The following is a 16,489-nucleotide window of genomic DNA, read 5'->3' on the forward strand; positions in this document are numbered from 1 at the left end:
CACACTAATTGCCCCTCAGACTGCTGCAGCTAGTGTGACCAGAAGAAAAGGTTTGACCAGCTGGAAACCAACAAGAGGTGTTTTTTGTGTGTGTGGGGGGGGTTTGCTTTTCGCTTTTTAAAAAAAATCTTTTATTTCTTTAACTTTATTATTGTTTTATCTTTCAATACCTTTACCCTCTCTCTTCTTCTTTCTTGTTTTATTCCTTCTTCCTTTTTTCCAAACCTACCACTTTTCCCTCCATCTGCTGCCCTTTTTTTTCTTTCTTTTTGCCCCCCTCCACCCCCCCAAGTGAGACAAAAGACTTGGAACGGTGAAAGACCAGAGTTGGATTCAAAGAAGGGGCATCCCAACAGTAGAGACAGAGAGAGAAAACTCACTTTGTTATAACAAAAAAACTACAAATTACTGCATATTTGTATTTTTTTCATTATTTTGTCATTATCCTTACATCTATTATTTTAATAGTATCATATTCCTCCTCTTTCTGTATAGTCTTATTTACCTTGGGTGGATATATTGTATCACTTGACAGGTTTCCCCTGTCCCCTCAATCATAGTGTATTGCTAATTTACTGTCCTTTACTTCCCCTTGCCCAGTTAGCACACTATTGAAGGTCCACTTCCCAATCTTGCTATATCACAGATTCTGTCATATGATGGTTGCTCTAATATTATTGTAAATAATACTTGTTACATACTATTATAAATACTACACAACACCCCCCTCCACCCAGATCTTAGCCCACTTCATTGTTTCCTGAACTATAATACTGTAGTGATGAACTATATTCTCTCTCATACTACACCTATTTACCATCCTTTATTCTCACCTTACCTCAGAATCTGACCTCCCGCAACCTCACTGTTTTCTACATCCAACTCACAAACCCTCCCTCCCCAACAAGAGCGTTATCTCCCTTCCATCCTGTCTAAAAAGTGGCTAATTGTGTTGAAGATTACGGTTATCACAGTACATAGTCACAGGATCACCTATTTCTTCTCTACCAGCTGCTACTGTAAATATCACAGAATACTCTCCTGCTGTCATAAACCAGTTTGCCTTCCCTTCCAACTGATCACAAAAAAAAAGAATAAGAGAAAGCAGTGAACACCAGGATACCCAAGGAAGAGAAAACCCAACAACAAAGAAACCACCAAGATAGCAACAGAGGAAGGTGAAGGAGTGAGTAGAAACCACACAAACCTCAACCCAAGACCTATCTGAAAAATACAACTAAACAGCGGAGAAACAACCGAATACAAACAACTGAACAAGAGCAAAAGAGAATCCTAAAAACCTGTACACACAGAAGAACTAGCTTCAATGCAACCCGCCCTCACCAGCACAGCAAATTAAAATGGGTAGTGGACAGAGGGACCATTAGTTCACCAGCTGGTGGGAAGGACCCACAAAAGAAAGACCCCAAAACAACAAAAACAAAACGACAAACTCAGAGCCAACGTAAAGGACAGCCCAAGAGCAGCGAGCTGAGGAGATCAAGGAGACTACACCACTGAATCTCACAGGTACTATACTACAGAAGTTCAGACTATAACCCCAGGAAGACAGAACAAATCAATTTAAGAAGCTGAAGCAAACAAAAGAGCCTCACAAACAATGAGAAGACAAAGAAACAACCCCCCCAATGAAAGGAAAGGAGGAAGCCTCAGAAAGAATGGTAGATGAAATAGAGAGAAGTCAGCTATCAGATATTGAATTCAAAGCACTGGTTATCAGGAAGTTCAAAGAGCTCACAATGAGCTACCAGAAACTACAGGGGAGCCACAATGAATTCACTGCAAACTATATCAACATGAAAAAGGAAATAGAAACTGTCAGCAAGGGCCAAGAGGAAATGAAGAATACAATTTCTGAATTGAAGAAAACAGTAGAGGGAATCAAAAGCAGGATCGATGAGGCAAAATATTGGATCAGCGAGTTGGAGGACAAAGTAGAAAAAAAACACCCAGAAAGAGCAAGAAAAGGAAAAGAGGCTCAGAAAGAATGAAGAGCGATTAAGAGAAATGCAAGACAATATAAAACCTAATAATATACAAATAATAGGAATACCAGAAGGAGGAGAACAACAAGGAATAGAAGGCCTGTTTGAAAAAGTAATGATGGAGAGCTTCCCTAATCTGATGAGAGAAAAAGTCACACAAATCCAAGAAACACAGACAGTCCCAATCGAGAGGAACCCAAAGAGGCCCACTTCAAAAAACATCATCATTAAAATGGCAAAATTCCAAGGCAGAGAAAATCTTAAAGGCAGCAAGGAAGAAACAGAAAGTAACATACAAGGGAGCCCATATAGTTAGCTGCAGACTTCTCAGTGGAAACACTCCAAGCAAAAAAAGAATGGCAAGAAATATTCCAAGTAATGAGAACCAGAGGACTTAAATCAAGGGTGCTTTATCCAGCAAGGCTCTCGATCAAGATAGAAGGCCAAATAAAGAGCTTCCAAGACAAAAGAAGTCTAAAAGAATACACCTCCACCAAACCACCTCTGCAAGAGATGCTAAAAGGTCTACTTTAAGGAAAGGAAGGAAAAGAGAGAGACAATGAGAAGCACAGGTATAATAATGACAATGAATAAGTATCTATCGATAATAACCTTAAATGTAAATGGATTAAATGCTCCAATCAAAAGGCATAGAATAACTGAATAAATAAGAAAGCATGACCCACATATTTGCTGCCTACAAGAAACCCACCTCAGGAAAAAAGACCTACACAGATTAAAAGTGAAGGGCTGGAAACAAATATTCCAGGCAAATGGCCAGGAAAAAAAAAATCCAGATAGCAATACTCATATGAGACAAAATACTCTTCAAAAAAAGGACTATAATAAGAGACCCAGAAGGTCACTTCATAATACTTTAGTGAAGAATCCACCAAAAAGACATAAACATTGTAAATATATATGCACCCAAAATAAGAGCACCCAAATATATAAAGAAAATCTTAGAGGACTTCAAGAAAGATATTGAGAGCAACACAATTATAGTTGGGGATTTTAACATCCCACTATCAATAATGGACAGATCTTCCAAACAAAATATCAACAAATATATTGTGGAATTGAACAATGTCCTAGATGAAATAAACTTAAATTATATATATATATATATATATATATATATATATATAGAACCCTTCACCCCAAAGAAATTAAATACACATTCTTTTCAAATGCGCATGGAACATTTTCAAAGACAGATCACATGATAAGTCACAAAAGAAGCCTCAACAAATTTAAGAAAATTGAGATCATCCGGAGCAATTTCTCAAATCTCAAGGGACTGAAACTGGAAACCAACCCCAAGGGAGAAAATCCCAAACACTCAAAATCATGGAGATTGAATAGCATGTTTTTAAACAATGAACGGGTGTAGAATGAAATTTGGGAAGAAATCAAAAAGTTTCTGGACACAAATGAAAATGAACTCACAACAACCAAAAACTCATGGGACACAGTGAAGGCAGTCCTGAGAGGGAAGTTCATAGAAATACAGGCCTACCTAAGAAAGATAGAAACATTTCAAACAAACAAACAACCTAACCCTACGCCTACAAGAACGCGAGGAACAACAACAAAGATAACCCAGAGCAAGTAGAAGGAAGGAAATAACCAAGATCATAGCAGAACTTAATGACATAGAGACGAAAAGCACAATTCTAAGGATTAATGAATCCAGGTGCTGTTTTCTTTGAAAAGATAAAGGAAATAGACAGGCCTTTAAGCAGACTCTTCAAGAAGAAGAGAGAGGACCCAAATAAACACAATCGGAAATGAAAGAGGAGAGAATCCAACTGACACCAGAGAAATACAAAGGATTGTAAGAAATTACTATGAAGAACTGTATGCCAAGAAATTGAAAACCTAGGGGAAATGGACAAATTTCTAGAAAAATATAATCTCCCAAAACTCAATGAAGAAGCAGAAAGCCTGAACAGACCAATAACAACAGATGAAATTGAGGCAGTAATCAAAAAACTCCTGACACACAAAAGCCCTGGACCAGATGGTTTCCTAGGAGAATTCTACATAGCATTTAAGGAAGAGCTAACCCCGATTCTTCACAGACTATTTCAAAAAATCCAAAATGATGTAAGGCTCCCAAACTCTTTTTATGAAGCCAGCATCATCCTAATTCCAAAACCAGACAAAAACACAACAGAGAAAGAAAACTTCAAGCCAATATTGCTGATGAACATAGACTCTAAAATCCTCAACAAAATATTGGCAAACCACATCCAACAATACATTAAAAAGATCATTCAATCCCCAGCTGTTGTAGCTCAGTGGATTGAGTGGGAGCCTGGGAACCAGACAATCGTGGTTTGATTCCCACTTAGGGCATATACCTAAGTTGCAGGCTGGTTCCCTGCAGGCCAATTCCCAGCAGGGGACGCACGAAAGGAAACCCTACATTAATGTTTCTCTCCCTCTCTCCTTCCCTCCCCCTCTGAAGATAAATAAATAAAATCTTAAAAAAAAAAAAAAGATCATTCACCATGACCAAGTGGAATTCATCCCAGGGATGCAAGAATGGTTCAATATTTGCAAATCCATAAAAGGAATACATCACAAAAACAAAACCAAAGACAAAAATCACATGATCATATAATAGATGCAGAAAAAGCACATGATAAGGAACAACACCCATTCATGATAAAACCACTGAGCACAGTGGCAATACAGGGAGCATTCCTCAATATAATAAAGGCCATATTTGAGAGACCTACAACCAACATCATACTGAATGGGCAAAAACTAAAAGCTTTTCCACTAAGATCAGGAATAAGACAAGGTCGTCCACTTTCACCACTTCTATTCAATATAGTATTAGAAGTTCTAGCCACAGTGAGTAGACAAGAAAATGAAATAAAAGGCATCCAAATTGGAAAGGAGGAAACAAAACTGTCACTGTCTGTAGATGACATGATAGTGTACATGGAAAATCCTACAGACTCTACCCAAAAACTGCTTGACCTAATAAAAGAATTTGGCAAAACAGTGGGATACAAAGTCAATATCCAGAAATCAAAGCCATTTTTGTATGTCAACAATAAAAAAGTAGAAGCACAAACCAAGAAAAAAATCCCATTCAATATAGCAAAAAGAAAAATAAAATACCTAGGAATAAACTTAACCAAGAACATAAAAGACCTGTATGCAGAAAACTACACAGCACTGAAGAAAGAAATCAAGGAAGACACAAACAAATGGAAACATATACCATGCTCATGAATTGGAATAATTAACATCATCAAAATGTCCATACTACCCAAAGCAATTTACAGATTCAATGCAATACCTATTAAAGTATCAATGACATACTGCACAGACATAGAACAAACACTTAAAAAATTTATATGGAACCATAAACGACCCCAAATAGCAGCTGCAATTTTGAGAAAGAAGAACAAAGTAGGAGGGATCACAATACCTGATACCAAACTGTATTACAAGGCCACTGTAATCAAAACAGCCTGGTACTGGCATAAAAACAGGCACATAGACCAATGGAACAGAACAGAGAGCCCAGAAATATACCCAAATCTCTACAGCCAATTAATTTTCAACGAAGTGGACAGTAACATAAAGTTGAGTAATAATACCTTCTCTTCAACAAATGGTATTGGGAGAAGTGGACAGATATGGGCAAAAAAAATGAAACTCGAGCACCAACTTACACCATACACCAAAATAAATTCAAGGTGGATAAAAGACTTAAATATAAGCTGTGACACCATTAAAGTCCTAGAGGGGAACATTGGCAGGAAAATCTCAGATATTTCATGCAGCAACTTTTTAACTGATATGTCCCCTAGAGCAAAGGACATAAAGGAAAGAATAAACAAATGGGATCTCATCAAAATAAAAAGCTTCTGCATAGCTAAAGAAAACAGTATCAAAATAAAAAGAGAACCAAGCTTATGGGAAAACATATTTGCCAATGATACCTCAGACAAGGGTTTAATCTCTAAAATATACAAAGAACTTACACGACTCCACTCTAAGAAGACAAGAAATCCAATTAAAAACAGGGCAGCCCTGGCTGGCATAGCTCAGTGGGTTGAGCGTGGGCCTGCGAATCACAAGATCACATTTCGATTCCCAGTCAGGGCACATGTCTGGGTTGCAGGCCGGTTCCCTGCAGGTCAGTTCCCAGCAGGGGATGCACAAAAGGCAACCACACATTGATGTTTCTCTCCTCCTCTCCTTCCCTTCCTCTCTCAAAGATAAATAAATAAAATCTTAAAAAATATATTAAAAAAGCAACAACAAAAAATAAAAACAGGGCAAAGGACTTCAACAGACACTTCTCCAAGGAGGACATACAGAACATTCAGAGACACATGAAAAGATGCTCAATATTGCTAGTTATCAGAGAGATGCAAATTAAAACCACAATGAGATACTACTTTACACTGGTCAAAATGACCATCATAAAGAAAGCAACAAACAAGAATTGTTGGAGAGGTTGTGGAGAAAGGGGCCCTAGTTCACTGTTGGTGGAATTGCAGACTGGTACAACCACTATGGTAAACAGTATGGGATTTTTCTCAGGAAACTAAAAATGGATCTGCCTTTTGACCTAGCAATTCCACCGCTAGGATTATATCCTAAGAACCCTGAAACATCATTCTGAAAGAACCTACACACCCCAATGTTCATAGCAGCACGATTTACAATAGCTAAGCATTGGAAGCAACCGAGATGCCCATCAGTAAATGAAGGGATCCAAAAAGCATGGAACATTTTCACGATGGAATTCTGTGCAGCAGAAAGAAAGAAGGAGCTCCTAACCTTGGCAACAGCATGGATGGAACTGGAAAGCATTATGCTGAGTGAAATAAGCCAGGGGGTGAAAGACAGATACCATATGATCTCACCTTTAACAGGAACCTAAACAACAAAACAAACAAGCAAGCAAAATAAAAACACAGACACTGAAATACAGAACAGGGGGACAGTGACCAGAGGGGCGAGGGGAGGCAATGTCAAGGGAAAGGGGGACGGATTTACAGGAACAATTGTAAAGGTTACATGGACAACAGTTGGGGGGGTGGAGATCGTAGGGTGGTGGGGAGCACTGGTGGGGTGGCTTGGGATGGGAGTAAAAGACAGAAAACCGTACTTGAACAATTAAAATAAATAAATTTTTAAAATAAAATAAAAATAAATTTAAAAAAATAACCAATCATAATACGTGGACCTTATTTGGGTCCTGAATTTTTAAAGAAAAAAACTACATAAAATGTTTTTTACATTTATGAGACAATTGGAAATTTCAATACTCACTGTATTTTCAATAATATGAAGTCAATTGATTACTTTTTGATGTGGATATGTTTTTAATTATTTTATAAAGACCAACATATCTCTTATAAACATAAGTAAACAATAAAATTTTCATTCATAAAACTGAAAAATATGAACTTAGGCAGTGTCACCAATAAGAAGGTGTAGAGCCTTGGCTGACCTTGGCACATTCCTGCTCAAGTCCAAATGATGTTCAGATGCAAATTTCTCTGTTCCAGGAAAAGGGTATATTGAAACTGGAAAGAGTACTCAAGTGACCCATTATCAGAGACAAGTTTTAGAATCCTCTCCCTATCTCAGAGCTCTTCAGGGAGCAACCAGAGTGTCAACTTCAATGTTTAGCAGATGTCTCCTGCCCATCACTTATGTCCAACCAATTACAACTTTGCTTAGAATTCTAAACAAAGGGGATTGGCTTCCCAGTCAAAGCATCTTCCCAGCTGCATTGGGTGCCAGGAGACAGACTGAGGGCACCTAGAGTTGGCCTTCAAGGAAGGGAAAGAAAACCCAGGCTCTCCCCATTCCTACCCTAAGCCTCAGCCCACAGACCCAGGTGGCTGTCCTGGGGACCTCGGTGGCAGGGCAAGGAAGGGTCCCATGCTCACTGGTGAAGAGCTGCTAGATGTGAGGAAAGCCACAGCCAGGCCCACCCAGGAGGATGCTGACTATGGTCCAGGTGAAGCCCACAGTCACAACCAGGCAATGATGCAGAGGGATCCTGGAGGCAGGACAGACAAGAGAAGGCCACTGCAGATGCCAGCAAGCTCCCCAAAGACCCTATGGTCTCTTATGGCCAGATCTCCCCATCCACTTGGGAAGGAGGGATCAGAGGAAATGAAGGGGGAGACCTGTTGCCATCCACCAAGCAGGAGCCAGGGACTCGAGTTCCTGGCAGATGGAAGAAGGAAACAGTTCCATCTCCAAGGCTCTCGGCTTGGTTCTCCCTGGCACACATGGAGCAGCCTTTCAGAATTCACTGCTCAAGGGGGCTCCAATGCTCCCCCAGGAGCCTCCTAACTTCCTGCCTCTGGGGCTTCCGATACTTGTATTCCACCCATTATGTCCTCTTTTCTCTTGTTATGGGTGAGGAGATCCCTACTGCTTTTGAAGAACAGCCCCTTTACCTGCTTGGACCCCAAACTCTCCTCCCTGCTCAGATTTCTTATAAGAGCAATCATTCCAACTCTGTCTTTCTCTTCTGTTTTCAACACCTCTCCCTCACAAGAAAGCACAGGAGGAAAATCCCTCCTTCCCATATAGGCACTGATCTCTCTCTCTCCTCTTCCCTATGAGTTCCTCCATGTCACCTACACTGGCTCTTGCCATTGTCACAACCTCCATAACCCTGTCAAAACAACTTGTTTTCAAGGCCACCTATAATATTTTTGGTGTCAGCTTCCCAAGTCACCTGTCAGTCCTGATCTCTCTTGAACTCTCAGTTGACTGCCCAGGCCCTCCTGCTGAAAACACTTCTCTGCTGACTTCCAAGACTCCTCATTCTCCTTGCTTAGATCATCCTCTTCTACCCTCCTGTGAAAAACTAGACTTTCCCAGGCTTCTGTCCCATGCTCTCTTCTCACCTCCCCCTATACATTCTCCATGGATCATCTCATCCATTTCCATTGTCAGTTGCATTCTATATACCAATGACTTCTAAATGTATTTCTGTAGTTCAGTCCCCTCTCTTGAGCCAAGTCCATATATCGAACTGCCACTTTACCAACTCTATTTGAATATTCCACGGGTATCTCAAACTAACTGTTCAAATAGAACTTATCTTTCTTCTTCCAAAAATAAATCAGTAAGTGTCACTATTCCAGTATTTTGTATCTCAGTAAATGATTCCGCCATCCATCTAGTCAACTAAGTCTAAATGACTATGGGAAATACTTGATATCCTACATCAGATCTTGTTTCAAGTCCTGCTGTATTTTAGTTCCTAAAAGTCTCTAAAACTTGACCACTTTTTCCCATTTCCACAATTTCCCATTTCCAATCTAAGGAGCCATCACTTCTCCCATGGTGATTTTAGTAGTCCCCAGACTGCTCTCCCTATTATCTTTCTTAGTCCCTTTATATATTTGTCTAAAAACTAGTGACAGAAAATCTCTATATAAAGTACAAACTTGGCTCTCACTCCCTCCCCCTACCACACACACCAGTACTGCTTAAAACCTGTTGGTCTTTCCCCATTGTCCTTCAAAAAACTCCAATATGCAAAATCTTTAACATGGTTTATAAGCTCTGCAATATTTGTTTCATATCTCTGATTATGGTCTCACTCTTTGGCACTCTTCCTTGGTTTTTACTTTTTAGCAACGCTGTCTTTTAAAATTATTTTATAAATCCAGAAACTCATGACTCTGGGACTCTTCATGTGCTGTTACCATTGCTTTGAATGTCTTTCTGCTTCCTCTCCTCACTTATAATTTTCTTTCCTCACATTTATTCATTCTTTAGCTTACAGTGTAAAAAATCCCATTCATAGATAATCTTTGCTGATTATTCAACTCATACAAAATCAGGTGTATATGCTGTCATAGTTTTCTGTATTTTTCCTTTATTAATGCTAGCACAGATGGTTTCTATTTGATTATTTAATGACTGCCTCTTCTCACTATACTTGAAATCTCTACAATGATGAAGACCTTCATCTATATAGATGAAGGTTTGCTCATAATGAAACTTTCAGCACCTTTTATGAAGGGAAGACCCTTCAAAATGGAATTTATTTATAAAAAATTGTGCATTTATTCTTACATGTTTAAGCTTCAGTCACCTTTAAAGTACTCTCTATTTGATGCAATATACCTACTGAGACACTGTTTTTCCACTGCTCAAAATGGTTTTTGAATTTGATGATTTTGATGCCTTTTAGTGCATCTGCCATTTCTTGTTTCACCTCTTCCACATCAGCAAAACATTTCTCTGTGAGGACTTTTGTTTCTGGGGAATCACAAAAAAGGTCACTTGGGGTGAACAGGGAGTTTGGGGCATGGGGGTCATGCCATTTTTGGTAAAAAACTGCTAAATACCCAGAATGGTGTGGGCAGGTGCTCTCATAAATCACCCATCATGAAATGGGCAAATGTGTTGAAAGAGTCTTCAAAAAAAAGTCATTAAGTCTGAACGCAACCTCTCACAACAACACCAGCTTGTACACTGATACAGATGGGTTCCTAGAACAGTCACCTAGTGTTGGAAGCTGGTACTACAAGGGGCCCACACTTCAGGAGATAATTCTGGTTTGGGGACGATCCTCCCTCCTACGTGCCTGACATAGAGAGGAGCTCAAAAATATTTGTGGAATGAACCTATTCTTTCTCAGTACTTATTAGAGTTGAAAGACCTCACTATATTCTGATTTCAGTTTAAAATACAAGTTTTCAAAATTAAACTAAGCAAGTTTTCAAAATTACTATGTGTTTTTCTTAAGAAAATAAGGGAAAACACATAATAATACGTGGGATTGTAGATTACAAGTTTCCCATGCACATTTAAATGAAATCTAGCCTAGACCGACTTGATTTGCACAGTTTGCAAGGCACTGCAATTTCCTATTTATCTCTCATATTCCAATAAAGCATTTTTTTTACTTCTGGATTTAAAAATTTTTTAAATTATTTGATTGTTCTTCAATCACAGTTGTCCATATTTTCTTCCCACCTCCTCCAAACCCATCGCCCTCCCTTACTTCACCCTCTCCCTTGGTTTTGACCATGTGTCCTTTTTAGTAGTTCCTGAAAACCCTTCTTCCCACTGTCTCCTCCCCCCTCCCCTCTGGCCAAGGGACAAATACCATATGATCTCACCTTTAACTGGAACATTTTCAACAAAAGAAAAAAGCAAACAAAATATAATCAGAGTCATTGAAATTAAGAACAATCTAACAATATCCAATAAAGTATTTAAAAACACCATCCAAAAGCAACTCCTTTATGTTCTTTAACAGTATAGTTATTTCCTCTTTCCCACTTTTAGTCCCTTTTTTGCTTCAATGGGAAGGGCTGATTTGGGAACTCTGGCAAAGAGACGCAAATTATTAATTTGCTAAGTATTTGCTAAGGGGTTTCTTCAGCCAGGAAAATAGGACATTAGAATTAGATACTTCATAGATTAACATAACAGAATCAGAAGTAGACAGGCCAGCATCTTACTCAGCATGGTTTTTCCTGTACCTTCTGAAGGGTACTGGAGTCATTCTACTTCAGTCATCAAAGTTTTTTTCCTCTTGAAATAAGATTATAGGAATAGTCTCCTAACTACATTTTAGGTTAGAGACAATATGGTTATCTTCCAAATTCAGAGCACAGATAATAAAAGTAAGGAGAGAAAAATTTATACTAAGATAAGTCCCTTTTGACAATAAACCCATTTAATCTAGAAGTAATAGTCTGTTACAGTCTGTAGTAATTCTCACATTTCAACCCCGGCCACTTCATTTGGTGTGACAGTGTTGATATACCTCTGGAGATATAATTTCTTTATTCAAAAAGCCTACAGGTATATGTGGAAGGTACCAGTATAGCTAAGTATTAGCCTAACATTTTTCATGAAAACCAGATCTTGTGTATTGCCTTTGTGGTGGGTGTTTTCCAACATTACTGGAGTGTACAGTACCAAATAGTCACTTAGTAGGCCTTTTAGTCTGTTGATGGAAGTAATAAAAAAGTGTTTTGTCAGAAAGCCACAAAGTCTTGCCCTGTAAAACAGACAATCTTTCTGCTCTGATAAGACATTTCTTGGAAAGACTCCCCGAGTGCACAATGGAGTCCACAGAGGTTGCATGTGCTCTCTAGCTTTGTAGTTCTGTTTTCTGATTTAAAGGGTTTTAAGAAGCCACAGTATAATTCCCCCTTTCTTTCCCTGAGTTTGGAATGAACTGAAAATGGAGAAGTTACACACATGGAGATAAAAACATCAACTTTATTACTGATAAAGCTAATTTGGATAATATGGCTTTCTTAACTTTGCATCAAATAATTAGTCAGACCTATTCATCCATTCTGTGGTATCATATAGATGATACTATACAACACAGGTATACTTATATGAAAGTCTGTCCCTGTAAACCCTAAGGAACAAAGAACTAGACAGGACCACATGCTTCCTTATAGTCTGCTGGCAACCAAGGGAACAAAAGGAAGAAGAGGCTTAGTTATACGTGCTCAGTTCATGCTCCCAAACTTATCAGTCATGTAAGTCACCAGAATTAGTAAGTGAGGGAACTGAAAGATAACAAGAGAGCATAGGAGAAATCTTTTTTCCTGGAAACCAGAGGACAGTGGAAAGGTCGGTCTCCACTTCCTAGAACATATTTCTACCTCCAACATTTAATATTCTAAAAAGCTGTGTCTACAGGTAGAGCCATTAGATATTTCCAAACTTTATATCAGTATTTTTATTGATTAGCATTTATTTTAACTTAATATTACTGGTAACTTTATGATATCATTGCAAATAACTAATTTGTTGGTGTTTCTTACTGTGAACATGTGAGAGGTACAACTATACAGTTATATAATTTAATTATCATCTATAATCACTGATATAAATTGGTTAAAATACAACTAGAAATTACTAGCAATGTATAGGCTGAAAGGAAAGCATAGGAAGAACATGAAAAGAGCCTAAGATGCCTGCAGGGACAATGGGTAACATAAAAGGGTAAGCACCTATGAATACAAAAGTCTTGTATTCTAATAGATTCTTAGAATCATAGAATCTGTGAAAGATCTTGGGCACCATTTGCCCCAACTCATTTGACACTAAGGTCCATAGAGGGTAAGCAACTTGTCAAAAATCAAAACAGCATATGTGAGCACAGGGAACAAAGTAGAATTAAAATTCAGGTCTTCTGCTGATTTCCATTATGAGATATATCACCAAGATTTATCCTTTGAGCACCACTCACATACGCTGATTCATGTGAGGTAAATGTTTGGGCCACATATATTAACATTTGATTTTAATAAGATCAGAATTACTCAAATACCACTTGTCCCTTTCCTCCTTGTCAAAGATAATTATTTTTACACTGGACTTATTAAAACTTTGGAAAGTGAAATTTTAAGCCCAATACAAGTGATGAGAAAGAGGCAAGTAATAGTTCACTCAATAGATTCCAGTCTTCTGACCAGGTGAATCATATTCATACTGAGAAAAGTTATGGATGTGATCTTTCCTGGTGATATTGAAGACTTATGGAGTATGGAAAAGGAACTCTGAATGGTGCATAACACCATCAATCATCAGGGAAATACACATCTAAACCATGATAAGATATCATCCATATATGTTAGGATGACTATTATAAAAAAAAAAACAAGTGTTGGCCAAGATATAAAAAATTGAAATACTTATACACTGTTGGTAGGAACATAAAATGGTGTAGCTGCTATGGAAAACATATAAAGGTTCCATATAAAATTAAAATCAAACTAGTATATTATCCACAATCTCACTCTGGGTACTTATTCAAAAGAACAGAAATCAGGATCTCAATGATTTATCTATGCTTGCATTTTCTTTTCAGTATTTTTCTCAACAATTAAGATATAGAAACAACTTGAATGTCCATTGACAGATTAATGGACAAATAAAATGTGGTATATATATGCATTGGAAAATTTTTAATTAATTTATTTTTATTGTTTTTCAAGTACAGTTGTCTCCATTTTCCCCCATCCCCTCCCCCCTGCCCCACCTACTCCCTCCTCCCATCTTCAATCTTAATCCCCTTTGGCTTTGTCCGTGGGTCCTTTATACATGGACAACCTTGACAACCCTTCCTCTTCTGCCCCACTACCCTCTTCACCCTTCCTTCTGGTTACTGTCAGTCTGTCCTTTATTCCAATGTTTCTGTTCATATTTTGCTTGCTCATTTGTTTTGTTGATCAGATTCTTCTTATAGGTGTTGTTCAGCCCAAAATAGAAGAAAATCCCACCATATGCAACAACATGGATAAATTTGGAGGCCATTATGCTAAGTGAAATAAACCAGAAACAGAAGAAAAAATGCTGTGTGATTCCACCTATAATGGGGAATCTAAAATTGTGAAACTCATGGAAACAAAGAGTAGAATGGCAGTTGTTGAGCTGGGGGTGCCAGGAAATGGGAGTTATTCAATAAGCATGATGTTTCAGTTATGCAGGATAAATAAGTTCTATAGACTTGTGCAACATAGTGCTCTTAGTTATAAATACTGTATTATACACTAAAAATTTTGTTGCAAGGAGAGATTGATGGTATGTGTCCTTATCACATTTTTAAAAATGGGTAAAAGATCTGAACAGACACCTGAGCAAAGATGTTAATAAATATATAGATAGTAAATATACATATGAAAATATGCTCATATCATATGTCATTAGGAATCAAATTATTAAAAAAAAACAACAAAGAGACACCAGTACATACTTCAGACTAATGGAAATCTGGGAAACCCAAGATGACAGAAGAGTAAGTGGAAGCTACACTAACCTCCTCCCAAGACCAAACTGGAATTAGAACTAAATTAGAGAAAAATCATCCTGAATAACCAACTGAACACTAGCTAGAGAGAAGCCTTATAACCACAGACAGATGGAAGAAACCACTTTACCACAATGATATTGGTAGGGAGTGTGGACATGGGAAAGGGAAGGCTGTGCTTCCACAAGTGGCAGCTGAAGTTCCAGAGGGATATTTTAGCAGCAAGGATGGGTACTACCTGAGAAGTGTGGGGCCTAAATCCCAAATTGGGCTCCCAAAGCTAGAGCAACAGAACCAGGAAAGGAACCCAAATAATATCTGGCTGTGAAAAGTTGTAGGGATTCTGTCCACTGGGGAGAGACAGCTGGACATGCAGAGCACCTCTTAAAAGGCCAATGAACAAAATTCTCATTGTAGCCACTTACCCTTGGCTCCAGCAGAAGGAGGACAGACTGGAGTAGAGATGTGTGAGGAGAGTCTGGAGTTGGTGGTTCTGGGGAAAGAACTGAAGGATCAGCCATGAGGATCCCTGTGCTAAGTCATTCCTAATACTGCAGAAGTCATCTTACTTGATCAGAGCACTCCTCTCCAAATGGCATCAGCCCGAGGGGAAGCAATAGCCCCACTGGCAGGAATCCCTCTCGCTACACCATGTAAAGTTAAAGCCAGGTTGTTGAATGCAGCTGAAGGCTATTTCAGTGATTAAGCAAAGGCAGATCCCTGGGAGCTCTGAAACTGTAGCTGACTCTCCATCAGTCATGAGGCAGTGAAAGCTAGCCTTGTACACAGCCTGGTATTTCTGCACACACCCAGGCCAAGTAGAGAGAGACACATGCTGTGGATTGCTGATAGCTCCAACAGATTGCCTATGGCCAATAACAGGCACTGTCTGACATAATTATGCACCAGAGTCTTTGCAGATCTACCTAATACACAGAAACAAATACAAAGAAGCAGCAAAATGGGAAGACAAAGAAACAGACACAAAATAAAAGAACAAGAGAATTCCCCAAAAGAGAACTAAATGAAATAGAGACAAGTGATTTATCAGATATACAGTTTAGAGTAATAATTATAAGAATACTCAGCAGCATAAAAAAAGACAGAGAAACCACAAAAAAGGACCAGTCAGTGATAAACAATGAATTATCTCAAATAAATAATATATTGAAGGAATAAACAGTAGTTTAACTGAAGCTGGGGATCAAATCAGGTGTTTAGAAGACATAGTAGAAAACAATACTCAAACAGAGCAGCAAAAATAAAAAATAATTTTTAAAAAATGAGAGTTTAAGAAACCTTTGGGACAACATGAAGCATAACAATATCCATGTCATGGGGATACCAGAAGGAGAAGAGAGTGAGCAATGGATTGAGAACCTAATTAAAGAAATAAAGGCTGAACACTTCCCTAATCTCGTGGAGGAAAAAGATAACTGAGTCCAGGAAGCATAGAGAGTCCAAACAAGATGGACCCAAAGAAGTCTACACTAAGATACACCATAATTAAAATGGCAAAGCCTAAAGACAAGGAAAGAATCCTAAAAATCACAAGAGAAGAGCAGTTGGTTACCAACCAGGAAGCTCCAATTACACTGTGATCGGATTTCTCAACAGAACCATTTCAGACCAGAAGGGATTACCATGAAATATTGAAGGTGATGAAAAGCAAGGACCT

General features: G+C 38.4%; 1 protein-coding gene across 2 annotated transcripts in view; it reads right to left on the bottom strand.

The window, feature by feature from the left end:
• SPRY3 (sprouty RTK signaling antagonist 3) overlaps nucleotides 1–16,489 on the bottom strand; it is a 177,839-nt gene that overhangs the window by 110,969 nt on the left and 50,381 nt on the right. Inside the window, exon 1 of one of the 2 annotated variants that reach the window (XM_037153765.2) lies at nucleotides 15,237–15,317. The exons of the other annotated variant lie outside the window; for it this stretch is intronic. The gene's annotated coding sequence lies outside the window, so the exon portion shown is untranslated. Of the gene's footprint in view, nucleotides 1–15,236; nucleotides 15,318–16,489 lie in introns of those variants that run through there. 2 annotated transcript variants of the gene reach the window in all.

This window comes from Artibeus jamaicensis, unplaced genomic scaffold, assembly GCF_021234435.1.
Source record: "Artibeus jamaicensis isolate MK-2021 breed Jamaican fruit bat unplaced genomic scaffold, CSHL_Jam_final contig_374, whole genome shotgun sequence".
Lineage (NCBI taxonomy): Eukaryota > Metazoa > Chordata > Mammalia > Chiroptera > Phyllostomidae > Artibeus > Artibeus jamaicensis.